The sequence below is a fragment of the Ambystoma mexicanum genome, chromosome 3p (genome assembly GCF_040938575.1).
Source record: "Ambystoma mexicanum isolate Mex_15411 chromosome 3p, UKY_AmexF1_1, whole genome shotgun sequence".
Lineage (NCBI taxonomy): Eukaryota > Metazoa > Chordata > Amphibia > Caudata > Ambystomatidae > Ambystoma > Ambystoma mexicanum.
Genome location: NC_090925.1, coordinates 1093513933 through 1093534496, shown reverse-complemented (window position 1 = coordinate 1093534496; position 20564 = coordinate 1093513933).

Here is a 20564-nt window from a genome sequence, read left to right as displayed (position 1 = left end):
AGCAGGAAAAACATCTCCTTGACACTAGGTATGTTTCATAGTTAAAATAATATTTTGGACTTCCTCCTCAGGCAACTCTTAAAAAAAAAAAGAAATGTGTTACAAACAAAGGATCGCCTGAGATAGGAAGGGAGACGGCAGGTTTTTCAAGCAACACAACTCAATAATAGCTCAATAATAGCTCAATAATAGCTTTTCATGAAGCACAACTTTCTTTAAGAACTACTCTTGAATATTTTGACACCAAATGTTATCCAATTCAATAGAAGCTTTAATGGACTTATCCTCCAATTGATGAAGAATCGAAAACAATTTCCATGAGCTAGATTTAGCTGTAAGAATTCTACTGTTAACATCAGCTTGTTTAGATTGAAAAAGTGTAGTTTTATACATTTTTAGAGGATGTTTAAATGCCACCAGAGAGCACTCGCAGGAATTATTTCTCCATCTTTGCTCGTGAATACGTTTGTTGTTCCTAGAAAGTAACACTTCAGTGCTAAACCAGTGATTTTGTTTAGAAGCTTGTTCACTGGAACTGAATATAATGTTTCCAATGTGTTAAAAGCAATATAAGCAATACTTCTAAAGTGTTTTGTAAGGTCCTTAAGAGAGATGTCAGTGCCAAATCAGTTAACTGAATCAACACTACTGCAGCAAAGGAATCTTGGGCAACTTTCTGAATATTTTCAACAATTTTATAGTTCTTTGCCTTTTGACATAACAGAGGCATTCAACATACACCTATAAGAAACATTCCTGGTAAAAATCCAGTCTAGAATATTGCCTCCACAATGGGTGGCTGTTTAACGTGTTGAGTAAAACATGTAAAACAATTGACGTGAGGGAGATTTCAGAATTGTGATGTTAGAAGTGGGTGGTGTGAGTTTTGGTTTCAGGAAATGTTAGTCAGTAAGATTAAACCAATGTATGGGGTACAATGAATATGTGCACCAATCAGCGTGTTTGACCTGCCCCAAAATGTAATTAATGTTTTGTTCTATAAAAAGTGTGTTAGTGGTGGGCTGGGCTAAGAACCTTTTCAACCAGTTCACCTTGCAGGGCTGTTTTGAAATTCTTTCTACCAGCTGTGGGTGTTTAAAAAATATGTGTTATTTTTTTCTGTATGGTCTCACTCTTCTGTGGAGTACTTCTTGTACCTTTTTTTTCAGATTACTTATGTAAGTAGTCCTTCTTAACATTAACATGAGGTCAAATGCATTGAAATACAACCTCTGTACTTCTGGGCAGTTTTGGGCCTCAGCAGACTTTACTTATTAATAGTATAATTTCCATAACTTTTATTGATTGATAATGATGGGTATATAGGTGTTAAAAGCACATATAGAATATTTAAGAAAGTTAGCATAGGGGTGTTAAACTGAATGTATCATTTTATCAGCGGCTTGCCATTTTAAATTCCCAGCTACAAACATAATACAGAAGTGGTAATTAAAACGGTGGTCCATCTCACTTCTTGTGATCAAAGGAATGGTAGAAGGCTTGAGAAACAACGGCTGCTAAGTACAGGACTTTGTTGGGCGCAGGCTCCTCATGTAACATAACTAAAAATCTTTTTTTCTTTTTTTTCTTTGCAGTTTTGCTCTCTGATTATTAGAAATGTAAAACGACAATGTGTAAAATGTTGTTGCTAAACGTTGAAAAACGTCATTTTTTATCATTTTGTAAAGATCTAAACATGATCAAAACATATAAAAAAATAAAAAAATAAATGTCCCAGCTGCTGTTGTGTCTTTATATTGTGCACACCAGAAGTATATATATATATATATATATATATATATATATATATATATATATATATATATATATATATATATATATATTCACAATAGGCATGTCAGTGAGTAAGAACATCTGTATGTCTGACACAGCACATATTGCTACAGAAACCCCTTCAATTGTTTTATAAGAATTAAACAAAAACTCAGGAGACAACACCTTTGCTGACAATATTAAGTCACAAGAGCACATAATGAAATGGAACACATATTCAGAGAGGAAAGAGAGCAGTTTAGGATCAGATGTAAACTGAAAACGGCAACATCAATGAGTTTCACCTAGTTCTTCAAATGGGTGAAAAATATGGACTGACTCTGAGCAATATTCACTTTCTCCTTGGCATTTCCCCTTGATATAATGATCTTCCATCAAAATGAACTCTGGCACCAAGGCACTGCTCTTGCATGGCTACGAGAGATCGTAGTAAAAGTGATGACCTCAGCAGGCTGTTGTGCAGCATGTTGGCCATCCATGCACATAATACACTCTATAAGCCATCAGGTAAAGACTCTGAGACCTGACTGATCTCCAAAGATGACTTGCTGCCTAAGCCCATTAATGTCGAGGATCCAATCACAGCTCTTACGTGCTGGGGCACTAGTCAGAAGAAAATGCCACTTCCCGGGCAACACTTCAGGGAGACATACATCTGTTTAAGGTTTTGAGGTTGTATTCGATATAGGGGTGTGTTGCTTTGTGCTTTGTGTTATATTTTGGTCATTCATAAAACAAAATTCCAACACCAGAAACATAACAACCATGCACATCATGTCACATAAAGCATTTAATTGTAATTGTAAGACCAGCAGGTTTATGAGGATTTAACACAAATGGATCTCTACCCTATGTCACACCTAACTCTTGTATCTGCAAATAATATAAGCCACATCCTGGCATTCATACAGATCAAGAAGGGATCGCCAATGGCCTTGAAACCGTCTCAAAATAAACTTCTTTTAAAAGTACACATGAGCTTTCTTGCTGCTTGTACTCCTAACCGTTTAACGTACTGATAAGTGAAGAACGTGAAATGTGCTAAGTTACATTTAAATTCAATAATAACCACATCATTAAAACTAAAGCCAACTTCAGTCTTAAATCCTGCATCATACAATCGAATATACTCTCAAAATATACTCTCAAAATGCCCAAAACAAAGAGCTGAAGAGAAATGTCATAAATGTCAGAAAGTGACATAAATATCCTATACTAGCCACGATCTGGCAATTGAAACACTCTGCCGACATCTGCCTCTGCCTTGAAGATATTGACCTCGATATCCTGCTTACTGAGATGGACGTGGTTCAAGGCCAGCTCAGTCATTGCTTTTTGACTCCCTTCTCCCTGATGGCTATACGATCATCTCCAAGCCTCTCCCTAACATTGCTGGTGGGGGGGTTGCTCTGGTCTTCCATGAGTGGGTCCATTTTTCCCTCATACCCACCCAGCCTTACTCTTCCTTCGAGAGCCTGGTCTGCAATCTGGTCGTCTCTCCAGCATCCTCTCTGACCATTGCCACTATCTACAGGCTACCCGGCTCTTTAACCCTGTTCCTCTCTGAATGGCCTGGTTTGTCCTCCTCTCTCCTCACAACCACCTCCAAACACCTTTAAGTGGGTGATTTCAACATCCACCTTGACTCTTCAACCACAGCATCCACTCTCTTCCATGACCTCAGCTCCTCGCTTACCCTCTCCATTCTCCCTTCTGGTCCCACTCACACGGCTGGACATACTCTTCACGCCTACATCCACATTGATCTTTCACTTTCCTCCCCACTTATCACCCCTCTTTCATGGTCAGCCCACTCCCTCCTCTCTTCTCATCTGGGTCCTCCCAGCCCTCTGACACCACCTCCCCCAGCCCTACCAACCTCCTTCTTGAACATCCATCAGATGAAACAAGTGTCAGTTGCCCATCTACCTTCACCCCCACCTCTCGCCCCACAGCAGACTATACCTCTGACTCTGCTCTCTGTACCCTCCATCTTGGCATTACTAATACCCTTGACATGCTTGCCTCTGCCATGAGGATCCACCTGAATAGTGCCTCCAAGCGTAACACCTGGTACAACTCAGAACTTTCAGCCTTGAAACGCAAGTGCAGAGCTTTGGAACAGAAGTGGCAGACCTCAGGCTCACCCCCTGACAAACTGTCCTGCTCCAAAGACAATACAAACTCTTCATACGTAGCAAGAAAAGGGCCCACAACCAGGCTTGTGTCTCTGGTGCATTCAACAACATGGCTGGACACCTTAGAATCTGCAGAGAACTAGCCAACCCTTCCGCAGTCTCCTCCTCATCTCTGCTCTACCAGGCACTCTGCAATGGAGGATTTTGATCCATCAGAAGTAAGGACATGTGCAGATTTGAATTCCACCAGTGCAGATAGGAAAGTACCCTCAGACAATAATTTTCTGACTACACCCAAAGAATCTGGAACCTCCAACCTCTCAATCTCAGATTAACCCCCACACTTTTACAATTCAGGAAGAAGCTCAAGACCCTCCTCTTCAATTAACATCTCCTCCTTAACACCTAGGTCCACACAACCTCCACTCCCCGCCCTACATGAGACTGGGATATCCTCTTCCCATTGTTTTCACCCGAGATTTCTTGTAGATCCCTTGCTATCGAACTGTCAACCCTACCCCTGTTATCTCCCAGCTCCCTTCTTTTTCTCCTTCCCTCCCCATGTTTTCCCCCTATGATAGTAAAGTGCTCAGTTTCTTCCTGAAGTTAATACCACTCACCATAAATATCGTAACAATAGTAATAATACTAAAACTACCAATAATAATAATAATAATAATAATAATAATAATAATAAATAATAATGTTTGGCACAAGCTAACTGAGGGCCCGATTCTGAGGTACATGGAAAATTAGAAAGGTTTTGTTACCTGAATGGAGGTGCTGACAACTGTAGGGGGGGATACCTTTTACACTAATGTTATACCGAGCTCAGAATCAGGCCCTGAATTGGTTGGTTGTTTAAGGCCAGACCAAGAAGAAAAACAAAGAGCATGTTGAGGAGCATATCACAGACATTGAGAGAGACCAGGCTGATTGAGAAATCTAGAAGCCTCCCAGAGACTGTATCTCAGACACCCGGGAAGACAAGATTGGGAGAGTGGTACTAGAGCACTCTGTAAGTGTTTGCCCAAAATGGTGATGAGTGGCTGGATGGTAGCACAACCTGGAATCCTCCAAGCAAGTTGGAAGACATGTATATAGGTATGATTGTATTCTATGCTATGTCTACTGTTCCAGGAGGGTGACCACATCTGGATAGTTGACATATCTGTGCCTAACATGCACCATAAGAAAGGAGGGGGAAACGCTAGGTAAGTGGAGTTTGGACAAGAAACAATCATATTTCAATATCCCTTGGATAGTAAGATTGTCAAAAATCCAGGTCGTTGTTATAAACCAACCAAAGAGGGGAACCATGTGCTTTATCCTAGATGGGGGATTCATGAGTCCCTAAGATAGAAGACCAGTATGCCATAGTTATGCCACCTAGTGAGGTTGAGAAACTCATTCTGACAATTGCTTGATAGTAATCTGTCTTGCTTGCAGTTTTTTGCCCCAAGATATATTGGTCCTAACAACACCCATCCTGTCAAAGATAATAGAGGTCCCGAAATAAGCTATTGACAAATGTCTGTTTCTGGTGATAACTTAAACTCATGGGTTTTGCAACTGGATTCATAGACCTTGAAAAACAAAATCAACCCACTCCACCCTTAGTACTGATCATGGTTCCACCAAACATATCAAATTCAGCTAACAAATATATGGTAAAAAGGGTAAAGGAGTTTTAGAAACCCAGCCTTACAGTTGCACCTTTTACATGTGCAAGCCTTAACTCTGGCCTGAAGTTCATCATTGCCAAAGGGCATGCAATTTATAGTGCATCATTTCTTAGTTACATCTAAAAGGTCTTATTGAAGCTGGTATGCAGATAGATATGTCAAGCATAGTGCAGGATTCAGGTTCCATCTTTAACCTATACCTTTGGAGAAGGGTTTAGGGCCACTACAGTTCGGGGTGTCCTTTGACAAGCATGGAACTGTAGTAAAGTTGCTCCAAAATGATTCTGTCGTGCCAACTTTAATAAACCATGGGTGCAACTTAACTACAATACAAAGATCAATTCTGCTGGATATACAAAGAGATACCACATAAAAAATGAATGTCAAGGTAATGGGAGAGGATCTGGGAAAAGCAATGCACCACTTCAGAGATTATATAATTTATAATTGGTTATTTATAACATGCTTACTACCCAGCACAGACCCAGGGATCGAACCTGTCTTGCTCCACGTCATCTTGCTTCCAAGTCGAGAGCGTTGCCCCTGAGCTATCCTCCGAAAACCCTTAAACCTGAGGAAGGTCACAATATCTCATAGTGAGGAAGAAACTAAACCAAGTAACGTGGGAACCAGGAATGGGGCAAATGCAGAGGGACACCAAACAACTCATCTGGACTGACAACCAGAAAGGTTTGGTGCGGAAATGGGAGACGAGATCTCGAGAAGTTGGAAAACCAGGGAAGAAATAGATCTCTCAGAGCTTAACCAAAGCTTAGTAGGTGTGGTCATTCTTGAGGTCCCTGTCCTCTTGGATTTAAAAGAGAAATAACCTGGCCAAACTAGTACTTCATTTACAGAGTCACCATGGTAAAGGGGATAGGAACTAGACCACCTGCCTGTCCTATGTGACCAGCATGATATCTGCAAATCAAAATCAAATACACTCCCAAACCAACAAATGACTGCTGGAAGTTCAAAAAACATTATCTGTGGAGGTTTTCCAGACAAGAACAGACTGTGAGATCAGCGAGGCAGATGGAGCGCTCGGGGAAGTACATTGACCTAGATGAAGAAATGCATTACAAATCAGAACCCAAAAAGTTCAATATTTGCTTATACATACCTAGGTCTGATTCGCCAGGGCAATACCAATGCCCAGGTCAAATAGATGTGGCAAGTCTTACATCCATCTCAGATTCAAGAAGTAGGAGGTGTGTCAGGAGGACACGTTTAATTCCTTTCTTTAGTCAGCATGTAGCAGCAGACATATCTGTCATTGGCCTCAAGATATGTTTTTGTTTTTCAGACATTGTGAGTACAATAATGAAAGCTATGCATTGGAGGTAATTGCCATACTTATTCTCCCAGATACCGGACCTCTAGGAATCCATTTAGCACAATGTGTCTTATGGTTGATGTATGAGAGAGCTATTAACACCAAGTCTGGAGACAGTGGAAAGCTGACAAAACCAAAGAAGTGTTATGCCCATAGGGGAATTCATTCCAATTGCTCAAATTTGCCCAGAAAGAGAAGCCCAGTCCATGGTGCAATAGGTTTTCATTGGCCTAAGTGCTTCTGGAAAATACTTCAATGAGAGCTGTGTGGAAATGGTAGGAGTATATGACAACCTCATGTTTAATAGCCACCATGTTTCCCAGAGCCCCTTCACTCCCCATGTATTTAATGGCAACCCAAGAAAGGTATATTACAGCCTTCACCCTCAAGAATTATTCTTTGATGGAGATGAGCCCCTTGCAATGGCCACTTGAAAATGAAGTTTTTGATGTGTGTTCTGTGGCCAGTCATCTAACCACTTAACAACATTGTAGTGTTTTATATACCAGACTTGTGCGTTAAGTTGGTTGAGTTATTGTCTTGTAGTATTGAAAGACGTGCTGCTGTTGTCACTGTAAGGATAAAGTTAGGGATATTGATATTTCTAGAATTACAATATTATAATTTGACCATGTTGATGTTCTCACTGTTGGGTGTGGTACATATGCAACGTAAAGATGTGTGTTGAAAAATAAACATCTCAACAGAGCACATCAATGCTGATGCAATGTTGCTGCTTGGATGCATGAAATTAGTTTTAATCAGTTTTCAACTCTGCTGTAACCTCATTGCTTCCTCCACCACACACATTTATCTCTTTATCTGGTGATTCTGCATTTTTTCATTTCTCTTCAATTATTACTGACACAATTTGACTCTTTCTATCCTGTTTCTCAATTCACTCCCTGAAGCATGTCTCCACAACCCTGGCTGACTCTGTCACTCTGCTCATTACGTCACACCCACTGTGGTGCAGAGCACTGTTGGGGGAAATTTCATTCTCCTGCTAGTCTCTCTCGTCACCTCCATCCATACCTCGTTTCACACTGCTTTAGTCTCTGCCAAACGACAATATCACACAGACTTTTTGGATTCATTCTCTTCCCACCCTCATCGCTTGTTTCAGACCCTGTTTCATATTAATTCTTCTCCTTCTCCTGATCCTGCTATTTCATCTCCTCTCTATGCTTCTAATCTGCCCTCTTCCTTTTCCTCAGAAGTAGCTCTTCTGCACTCTTCTATTATCTCTTCTCCTGTGTCAATATACCTTCGCCTTCTTGCACTCCCCTCTTTTCCTCTTTGTCTTTCTTTCTCCCCATTACTGTTGTTGATACTGCTACTTTCCTTTTCGAAGCTCATGCCACTTCTGCTCCTACAGACCATCTCCCATTTTTGCTAATGCCTACGATCTATCCTTTCCTCCTTCCCTATCTCATGTATATTTTGAATACCTCTCTCCAATCATCCACCTTCCCATCATACTTTAAGCACACCACGATTCTTCTTATTACAACAAAACCCTCTTTAGATACTGCTCTAACCTACAATTTCTGACCAATATCACTTCTTTCCTATCTTTTCTCTCAAGTTTCTTGAGTGTATTCTTTATTCTCCTCTCATCTCAATTCTAACTCTCTCCTTCCTCTCTTCCGTCCTGCTTTCTGTCCCTGTCACTCTTCGGAGACTGCTCTTGTTTCTGTCACTAATTCACTGATACCAGGCCGCTAGGCCAAGCACTCTTCACTTCGTGCACTTCTGGATCAGTCTGGAGCATTTGATAATGTTGCCCACTCTCTCCTGCTGGTTAAACTTGTTTCTATTGGCCTTAGCAACTATGTCATTCAATGGTTTTGTTCCTATCTCCCTAACCAAACCTATTCTGTAACTTGGGCTGGACAATCTTCTCCTACACTACCTCTTCACCAGAACGCCCATCCGGGCTTGGTGCTGGGACTTCTCTTCTTTTCACTTAACACTATTCCTCTTGCTTCTATCAACACTTTGCTCAGGTTATCCCATCACTTCTACACTGACGACTCTTAACCTTTTCTTTCTTTCTCTGCATTTAGCCCTGCCATTCATAACATTATTACATCTTGTCTCCTTGTTATACAGTCGTGGATGTCATCATATTTTCTTCATCTTAAGCAATCCAAGACAGAAGTTCTTTTCTTCCCTGGCACTAACATTTCTCCTCCTTCTCCTTCTCTTTTTCTCTCCTCTGCCATGACACTTTTGAAATCTCTTCTTCTGCCCGAAATCTTGGTGTACTTATTGATTCTTCTCTTACTTTCTCCTCACAGATTTCAGCACTTTCCCGCTCCTGTCGCTTCCATCTTTTGAATCATTGGAAAGCTAGACCCTTTCTTTCATTTAATGGGATTGAGTTTCTTGTATCTTCTCTTATCTTTTCTTATCTCGTCTATTGCTCTTGTCTTCTTCTTGATCTTTTCTGCCACTTATTTGGCCTCTGTTGGGTCGATCTACAAGTCCTCTATTCGTCTTCTCTTTTCCTTATTTTCTAGTGACTATCTTCACAGCTCTGACTTATTTGCATTGGTTTTCTTTGTATTCTCAATTACTCTTCAAATTCCTTTGTCTTGTATTTAAATGTCTTTATCTTTCTTTGTGCATATTATTCTAGTCCCCTAGACGCTTCCTACATTCTGAATCTTTTTTGCTTCTTGCTGTTCCTTGAACTCCCTGAGCCTCGTCACGTTTCCAGTCTTTCTCTCTGCTTGCTTCCTTTCACTGGAAGACCCTTCCTCTTTCTATTCATTCTCTTTCTTCCATTCCTATGTTTCATTCACATCTCAAAGGCCATCTTCTTTCTTCCTAAACACTTTGTGTGATAGTTATCCTTGTCATTGTTCACGTTTGTGTATAGTTTTCTATTATTGTGTAAAACGTGTTGGTGTATAGCGCTCTAGAAATGCAAATAAAATACAAAATACAAATGCAGAACTAGAAATGCCAGAAAGCAAATATGAAGTAATAATAACGAAAATCAGGCACTGAAAATCACATGGTCTGTTTTTTCTGTGATGGCATTGAGGAAATATAATCATTGTTGTTTCCCACTGGATGCCGTTTTGCCACATTATTGAGTGTATGCAACTTTGTACAGTTTTTAATGATTTGTTGTTTTGTAGCCATGCTGGTGATTTTAAACACGTGGTTCTAAACAGAGTATTGAGGCAAGATGGCGATGCAATTTCCATGGCTAGTACCAAAAAATTCTTTGAATAGTTTTGATAGGCTTTGATGACTAGAATGGGGCAGTGGTGGATTTGACCAATAGAGAATTATCAGTATTGTACATTCCCACTTATGTAATGCTTTGTGGGTAGTACAGTCTTACATATTGAAGTATTGAACAGAATATAGCAATTCTCAGTCGAGAAGTCAAGAAGTCATGCATAATGATCTGCAAAAACATAATTCAAGTGAAATTGATTGCTGTGATGTTCACAAGAAAACATTGAGCTCATGCTCAGTAGTCAATCCGTTATTGATGAAGTCCATGAGAAAAAATAATCTTTGCCTCACATTTTCTCATGTAGAGAACCTGTTGTCCTCCTCATTCATGATTGATTGTTTTGTCGAACCCTGTATACTTTACATCTTCTATGTTCTCAGATTTATGTTCTTTCTGCCAGTGTACTGCCAATGGGAATCTTGTTTCTCCCATTATTACAATTCTCAAGTTTTAATATATTATTTGTGAATTCATCAAAGTAAGGGATTATTATCAACATTGTATTCCAAAAACATGATTTGTTATACTCTATTGTGGATTAAATGTATTTAATTTACATTATGAACAATTCAGTTTTATACAAAGACAAACAATAGATATAACATGATGGGCACACTATACTGCTCAGTTACTTTGTTGTAATTTCATACATTCAGTGGTGGTAAATGAGCGGTCCATATTTTTTCTGAGAAGAGAAAATATATGTTTCTTGCTTGCAAAGAAAAAACCTTAGAGTCTTTGGGCAGCAAAAGATTATAATAGGAGTTTGTAAATTAGTACATTATGCATTTGAATTCTTTGAGGTAGGAAGTCGTTTCTATTCTGTGGTTGTAAATCTGTGTGTCTTCTTTTTCATGTTGAAGGAAATTCTTTATTGCATTTGAAGAATATGTCTTAAAGCTCTGTCCAGGCTGGGGGGATTATATTCGGTGGTGTAACAGAGTGCATAACATTGTTTAGCAATTAAAAAGACTTATCATGCTTAGGGGCAGTATCACAGTATCATCTTTTGCTGTAAAACAGTGCATCATCATTTTTGAGATGAGAGAAAATACATGTTGCTTACAAACCGAAACATACAGTCCTTTAATAACAGTTTGGCATCCTATTCAGCTGATTTAAACCAGTGTGCAAAACACATGCTATCAACCAGTGTATACCAGAACTAGGAGGGAGACAATCATGAGGAGATTTTCCCACAATTTTTTGTAGTAATACAGGAGAGTATATGAATAACTCGGTGTGTCATCTTTTTTTGTAAAAAGATAAAATATGTGTAGCTTGTGAAGGAAAATCTCAATATTATTTTGTGGCAGGAGGCGAGTAGATAAAGTGGCTGTAAGTAAGTGTGCAATTCACATGCCATCGTCTAGTGGCTACTAGCAACTGGTAGGAGGATATCCTACTGACAAGCTTGCATGACATAAACACACATGTCATCTCTTGTAAGAGTAAGGAGGGGAACATCCTAAAATTATTTGGTGGCATACTACATTTAGTGGCTGAAACTGAGTGTGCCCTCTTTTTTAAACATACTTTTTTTAGGAAATTATATTCAGTGGTTGTCATTCAGGATTCAACACACACGCCAATATTTGTGTGTGGCAGCTAGAGCTAGGCAGAAAAGAATCCCAGCGACCACTTCACAGGAAAAAGAACAAATCACTTGTTATCCCAGTATGTATGGAACATACGAACATGCCAGTGGGTAGGGCACGCATGCAGCTAGATGGCATATTGCATCAGCCACATCACCTTTTGTGTACACATGTGAAGTCAGGATATGCTATGGTAAATTGAAAACATATATTTCCTGTTCAGCAACACATGCATGCTATGCAAACATGTACAGTGCAGGGTCAGTAAGGGATCAATTCCACCATCTCTGGTGCAGGAGGGTAGGAGGTGCACATTTCATCTAATGATGGACCAATAGAATCAACAAAAGTGTGCCGGACATGATGTGCTGGAAAAAAACACACAGTACAGCACAACATAATGAGAAGCACCACAAGTACAACATGAGGATTTAGAAATGATTATACAATGATGATGAGCAAGGCAAGAATTAGGACACATCCAAGTCCAGGCAGTAGCAACCCCTGATTCATAATAATAATAATAATAATAATAATAATAATAATAATAATAATAATAATAATAATAATAATAACAATACAACTGTGATAATATTATAGTGTGTTGTTCTATAGTGTTTCATGCTTTATCCCCAAGTTTCGAAGTGTTGTATTAACAGGTAACTTTTTCCTACTTTTTTTAATAGTACTTGATTTATCAACCTTGGAAGTTTGACAGGCTAGGTCAACCCTGGGTGAGATTAAAGTGCAGGATTACATCATGCCAGGGACCATTACATCTAATTGTGTAGCTATCCACCCTCAAAGCCATTGATAGTGAAAGGGATGATAATGGCAGTTAATGGTACTACTCTACCTTTATAATGTTTCTTTAACACAACTACTCTAGCATCTGGAGTGTAATATATCAGTGTTTGGAAGTGAGTCCACCAATGCCACCATCTTCTCAATCTGGTGAGCACATAATTCCACATCTTTTCCCACCTCACAAATCCAACATGACGACTGATTTCAACAGGATACATGTGAACAGCATGTCAAAAGCTACAAGACATTTTTACAGCAAACACTTGGACCATCTTGAGTCCACAGCGCCTTTGTAATCACATATGTTGCTGCACCATTGACATGACTGAGATAGACACATATGATCTCAACTAGAGCCTCTGCCTAGAAGCAAATCACCATACCACCCAGATCCTTTAGTTTCAACCCAGATCATAGTGTTGCTGAACCAACATTGTTCTAGAAGCCAAGCATCAGCACCTCTTCTTGCAGTGATTAATAGTCTTGTCAGTGTTTGATCATGCTTAGAAAATCATAGGTCTCATGACAGAGTGCACTTGATCACTGCTGACTGAGTGGTTTTGTTGACTATGAAGCTCTTATTGTATTTCTTTTTTACATTTCTAGTTTCTGTTGGTTCATCATTAAAGCCATCATTCCTGTAAAATTCCCATTTGGTCTTATATTTCACATAATTCTGCACCAGATTAGTAACACAGGTTACTCTTCACAGTGATGCATGCACCATTGGCTACTTGGCTGTGACCCTACACTGATTGACCAACACTACTTTCAAACTTTCAAACTTATACTACTACAAATGTGCTCCACTAATTGCAGGTGGTTCACAAATTGCCACATCGCCACTTCAAGATTGCAGTTATTATCTGTTGGAATTCTGCTTTGCACATGTTGAACCCATAAAGTGATACATGTAATGCCATCACTGATTATTTAACAGTCAAAGCTGAGCATTATACGGGGTACTCTTTATACCAAGACAGCGGCAGCTGCTTTACGATGTCTGTTTAGACAGCCACAAAGTATGCAGGCCAGAAGACTGCATTACTCAGGTACTGCCACTGATCATCCTGAAATAACACAGCCTATTGAACATGATAATACAATGATTTAGCTGGCAAGGATACGCTCTCAACCATACACAGTGATCTATGCATATATGAGAACAACCAACAACTCCTGGTATCATTCACAAACCAATTTTCAAAATGAAAGTGGGTGCTTTGCAGCCACAGGACAACTCTCAGAATTTTGCCAAACAACAAACTATTAAAATAAGAAAAGATGCTGCAACCCATGGGTTGAAATTAAATAGAATGCATAATATAGTCAGAAAACAATGTAGCAGCTTGTATGCCCAAAAGGCCACAACTGATTTCAAGAACATTGGGCCTCAAAAATTGAGCTGTGCAGTAAATATGCAGCAGTAATACTATTACTCTTGCATTATCGCACTGCCCAAATATGAGTTTGAGGTTAAGATGGAGGAAATTCTGGCACCTTACTGCCAAAATCAGCCAATTCGGTGGTATCACTGCCTGCGGAATTACTGCCTGCGGTAACACTGCCAAAATCCCTCATGAAGTCCTATGGACTCCAATTAATGGGGGCTTACACCATCTACCAACATGTGTAATCTGGCGCTAATACCGCCAGACCAAGTGGTGTTAATGGTAATACAGTGCAGTGATATCGTGATGGATTTATCGCTAAGATACTACATCAATGCACACAAAACGAGTCCATTAACAAAAATAAGGAACTGCACCAAGTGTGAGAAAAAAACAGATTTAATCACTTTATTCAAAATCATAGTTTTGGCAGGGAGTCAAGCAAGATACAATAAACTCAACAAGCCCACATCAGGCTAAGGATTATAAAGTGTGAAACCGCATGATTTGCATTGTTACAAAAATAACACGTGACATTTTCTAACATAATAAATGGTTACACTAACCAAAACCCCTACACATCCCTATACATTGGAGTCTACCATTGGCTAGTCCATTACCTACAACCCCACCCAGGTCCAACCCCTCATAGTGGTCATTACAATTGCATCACTACCACATGATCGGGTTGGTGGGCATACTTCATACTGACAGCGATAAGCATACTTCTCTGCCATTGGATGGCACCTCTTTTGGTGGCCTCGAATGTTGCATCCATGCTAGACAGTACAATCATTATTTGATTTACTACGGCTGTGAATAGAGAGATCAACACATGTTTCCACAAACAAAACGATTAACCTTGAATATTCTAGTTAGCAACTTTTCTCTCGATACTCACTGCCAACGCAGGTGCATAATCTTTTAATTGAATCATGAGATAAATAGAAGATTTTATGGGGCTCTGTCTGCCGGGGATATTTTCTCCTACTCTTCTGTATTTATCATCGGGTATAGTAGCACCATTTGCCCATAGCGGCACTGTGTATACAATGTAGTTTGGTGTTTTTGGCAATATTTTGTCTTGGGGCTTCATGCACCTGGCAAACAAGGCTTCTGTGTGTTTATTCAATTACTGTTTGGACCAGAAATAATTGCTACATATGTGTTCTTGTGTCATGGGAACAAAATCTCTTTGTCACTCAGTTGAGCACTATCTTGTACTCCCTTCCACTGTAACCTTGCCTGCCTTTCAGGCATGAAAGGGCCTTTCATAAAGTTGAACAAATCTAAGCACTCAGTTTTGGTAGCTCTAAAATAACATGTTGGGCAATATCACATGAGGCCTTTACTGCAAAATGGCAAAACTTCTGTTCAATGCTACAATTATAGTTCTTCACAGATATTGCAAATTATTTCTGTACTACTTCTTTTTATATTCTTACAGCAACATAATTAGGCACTTAGGGTCTACTTGTGTTTATATTCTATCAACAACATAATTAGGCACTTGTCCATATTCTATTTGTGTTAGTGTGCTCTTTATGTTCAGGCATATTGAAAATAGCCCGGGATTAAAAAGGCCTAAAATCATTTATTTAAGTGAGCTCCCATATCTTATATGTATGTTTACATTTTGAGGGTGTGGGCGGTGGTGCGTGATGTGGCATACTACCAAACTTGTAATGAGGCCCATTGTCATCATCCTCTTCAGGAAGTACATACCTTGTGTTGCCTACTCCTTCTGAGCCATCATCCATGAACATGACTGATATTAGTGATAGACTGACGTGGAGACTGTTGGATAGACGTCTCACTCAATTTGGGATCCATAATGTGGAAGGGTCTTTAAGAACACTTAGTGGAGGTTCAGCAGCTGAGAGGGTGGATGAATATCTACTGGACTCATCGTATATGGTGCAGATTGTGAATCTCTACAATACTGTTTCAGTAATCTGTCTGTTCAGCAGCATTTCTGAGAGTTGCTATAGAAACCCTAAGCTACATCACTGCCATTGTGAAGTCATAGCAAGATTTTTGTGCCACCTTGGCTATTTTATATAACCACAGGATAAGCCGGCCAATGCCTCATGTCGAATAATTGACATTCATTAGTATAGACAAGCAATATATGGCAAGACACCTAACCATAGCCAATAAATCAACACAGACAAAGAAGGTGTGTTGCCTGTTTCAAGATACAAACTTGGGTGTAGAACAGGCTTTTTTGTAGCTTGTCATTGGTACGGATTGATGTCTGTGATTGCAAGACAAAGGGCCTCATTACGACCCTGGCGGTAAGTAGCCGACATTACCGCCATGGCGTAATGAACGTTTACGCCGTGGACCGATGGCGGAAAGAGCGCCACATTCCGACCCATCGCGCACGAGCATTACGCCATGGCGGTAATGTAAATAACGCAATGGCAGAAAGGGCCCCTATCGGCAGCGTAGGCCGCGCAAGGTGCACTACCGCCACCCATCTCAGCGGCCACCGTAATTAGCGGCCACCGTAATCAGCGGTGGCCGCAATTAGCGGTCACCGTAAAAAGCGGAACCGGAAATAGCGTAATCGCGGCGGAACGGGAAACAGCACGGCGGCCATCTTTAAAAACACAATCCATTGCCATCCTTCCCAACAACACCAGATCCAACCCTGACACCTGTCCCAACCCATCCCCCACCCACTTAACCACCCAAAAATTGTCAAGAAGGCATGCGACCGCCAGCGCCAGAACAGATTCTCCCGGGAGGAACTGAGCATGCTCACGGAGACCCTACAAGACAATGCAGCCGTTGTTTTTTCGCCGCAAATGACCAGGCCGGCGATAGCCAAAAAGAAGGCCATATGGGCCCTGGTGGCAGAGCGCGTCAGCGCGGTGGGGACCGTACCCCGCACCCCACAGCAGTGCAGGAAGCGGTGGGATGACCTTAGGCTACGTGTAAGAAGCATCAGCTCTGCCAACCGCAACCTTGCCCTTGCTACCGGTGGAGGTTCTGAATCCCCACTGAAACTTCAACCGTGGGAGGGAATATGTGCCAGCACGATTGGCATGGAAGGCATTGAAGGCATCGGAGGGATGGAAAGAGGAGTACCGACATCAGGCGATGAAGGTAGGTGCCTCAAATCAAGACATGCCATAGTCACTGAAGTCCATTCATGTGTAGCACAATGTTGCCCTAGAGTGTAAATGCAACACATTAGCTGGACACTGCCCACAGCCACATGCGAGCTCCACCCTGTATACATGTAGCATGCACACCCTATCTGCCGGCACCCACATACCTCCATCCTCATTCCACACAAAAAGGAGACAACCTGCATGCCCCTGCCTCAAATGTGCCTCATCTACTGACCAAAATCATGTCAATCATTGTCATTCCAATGTCCGCAGACCCATCAATAATGCTCTCCCTCCTTTGCTCCACCACAGGCTCAGAATCACACCCCGAGGACGAGGACACCCCTGCGAGAAAAAGAGCCAAGAAGGCCAAGACAACCATTCACGCACCCTCAACCTCAGCTGCAGTGACCCAGACCCCACAGCAAGCACAATCCACTGCCAGCAAACAGGACGGCCCAACGGCAAGCACCCCAGTAGGCAGCAGGCCAGCAGCAGCAGCACCACCTGTTCCAACATTGCCTGCCACAGAAGGCACCGGTTCTGCGGCCAGCAGCACCATTGGAGAATCAGCTGCCATTGCAGCATGCTCAGACTCCGACATTGAGGAGCACGATGTCAGACGCCCCACTGACCTTCCACATTCCCCCTGTTTGTCCCATGCCAGCCCCCATGAGGATCCCACACAGGGGCACACAGAGGAAGAGGAGTGGCCATCTACCCCATGCCCAGCTCTAAGTCCACAGGAGGGGAGCAGCCCCTCCATCACACCACCGGCAATGGGCATGGCCCAGCAGGGGCAACAGTCCCTTGAGGACATCATTCAACGGCAGCAACAGCTGTCCACGCTACTCACCGAGCATGCTGCGGAATGTGTGGGGTCCAGGGCAGCCATCGAACAGGCTACGGAGACCCTAAGGGCCGAAACTGCGCGCAGCACTGACACCCTGAGGGATGCAGTGCTGTCCATGTCAAGGGACATTTGTGGCGAACTTGCCGGGGTGCGCCGTGTGCTCACAGAGCTCTCCCACACCCTACAGGACATGCATGCACGGGAGCAGGCAGGGACATCCTCCGCTGCCAGTTCCGTCCAGAGCAGCCCCGTCCGATGTTCAGGATGGAACCTGCGCTCCACAGGCAGGGGTGCCCTGGGGGCCAGGAGAGGGGGCTTGTAATAGCCTGTGCCCACTGTTACAGGCATCTGTAGACACTCACAGGGGGTGTGTTGGGGTGTGCAGGGGGGAGGGTGGAGGGGGGAGGGGGTGTGTTGGGGTGTGCAGGGGGGAGGGGGTGTGTTGGGGTGTGCAGGGGGGAGGAGGGAGGGAGGAGGGGGTGTGTTGGGGTGTGCAGGGGAGAGGGGGAGGGGGGAGGGGGCGTGTTGGGGTGTGCAGGAGGGAGGGGGGAGGGTGTGTGTCACGACAATTTATGATTAAAATACACTTTTTCCTTTTTCCGAAATGAAATGTGTGGACATTTTCATTGCATATGTGTGCTTTATTGGTGTACAGTCCACAGTGTGCATGTCCCAGAGACACACAGTACCCCAAGTGCCGTCTCCATGTGATACACACCAGCCGTGTGTGCTAGAAGCATTGGTCGATGATATTTTGACGCATTACACGCCCCTCCTGTGCATCGGCTCCTCCATGAGGTGCGGCCCCATCTGCACCCTCCTCATCCTCATCGTCAGGTGGTTGCAGTTCTGCGTCAGGGGGCAGGGCCACATTTCGTCTGACGCACATATTGTGTAGCATGACACATGCCATGACGATCTTTGCCACCTTCTCATGGCGGTACAGGAGTGCCCCACCAGACCTGCTGAGGCATCAGAACCGTGCCTTCAATAGGCCGAATGTCTGCTCAATGACCACACGGGTATGTGTATGTGCACGGTTGAAGTCCTCCTCGTGCTGGATCTGCGGGTTCCGGACTGGTGCGAGGAGCCACCTCTTCAGGGGATAGCCTGCATCACCTGTATGTAGGAGAGAATGTATGTGTCAGTCATGACGTCTGATCAAGAACATGATGTGCCACCATGGCTTGCATCCAACTGTTACTTTGGACCACTTCTAAATGCACTAATTGATTCACACAATGCAACCAGTATATGCTCATGGCTCTCATGGCCTGTTTTGCATGCCATCACCCAATGTATGCAGAGGGGTGGAGTGCATTGTGAGTGCCCATCCACTGTGTCCGTTCATGCCGTTTGTTTTGTTGGCCTGGCACGTGTCCTGTGATGTCAATGCGCAGATCATTGCAAAATTGCTGTGGGCCTCATCATGACCCCAGTGAGCAATGCTGATGTTGATAGGGACATGTTGGGGGCCCTGCTGTCTGTGTAATGGTGTGTTGATGTTTCTGTCCGTCATTTGCCTCCTTCGTGGGCAGTTATGGGGGACAGGCCTTTTGGTTGATGGTGTTTGGTGACGTGCATGTAGGTGCATTTCATTGTTGACAATGTGGTCTGAATTGGTAGAATGCACTTGCAGATGGTTGTGTCATGGTTGGGACACAACCTCATTAACATGGTAGGGCTGCATACATTGGGTATTGGCTTTAATGGTGTTGGGTGGAGTTTGGGTTGCTGTAGGGTATCATCTGTCTCCGTTCTCTCTGCTACTCACAGCCAGGTGGAGTATGCATCATTCCCCCCCCCTTTCAGCCAGGTGGAGTATGCATCATTCCCCCCCCCCTTTCAGCCAGGTGGAGTATGCATCATCCCCCACCCCCTTTCAGCCAGGTGGAGTATGCATCATTCCCCCCCCTTTCAGCCAGGTGGAGTATGCATCACCCCCCCCCCCCTTTCAGCCAGGTGGAGTATGCATTGGTACGTCGTTCACCTACCCACTTCACATTTCCATGGTCATGACATTAGACTCACCGAGTAGCCAGGATCTTGGGCCTGCATGTCGCTCCATGTAGCGTGGTATTGTGGAGTTCCTCAGGACCATTGAATCATGGGTTGATCCGGGGAATCGGGCACAACAATGTGTGATGATCTTGTTGGAGTCACAGACCATTTGCACGTTGATTGAGTGGAATTGTTTCCGGTTGCGGTACGGTACCTCCATGGCACGTGGAACCACCAATTCCACATGGGTGCAGTCGATGGCACCAATGCAACCATGTATGCCGGCTAGTGCATGGAAACCCACTTTGGTGTTTGCAATCTCCTGGTTGTGAAATGCCATGCAAGTGCCCCACTGTGTGCTGGTAGGTGCCTGTGGCCAGGAAGTGGAGTACAGTCACTACCTTCAGTAGCAGTGGGATGGCGGTTGGACTTTCTATCATGCTGACGATGTCGTTGTGTGTCATGTCTACGATGGCGTTGATGGTGTCCCCGTCCAAACGGTACAGGGTGTGGATCTGCTCAGCAGTGAGGTTGAATGGACTGGCTCTGATGCGTGGGATTGGGGGCTGCCTGCGTGGTG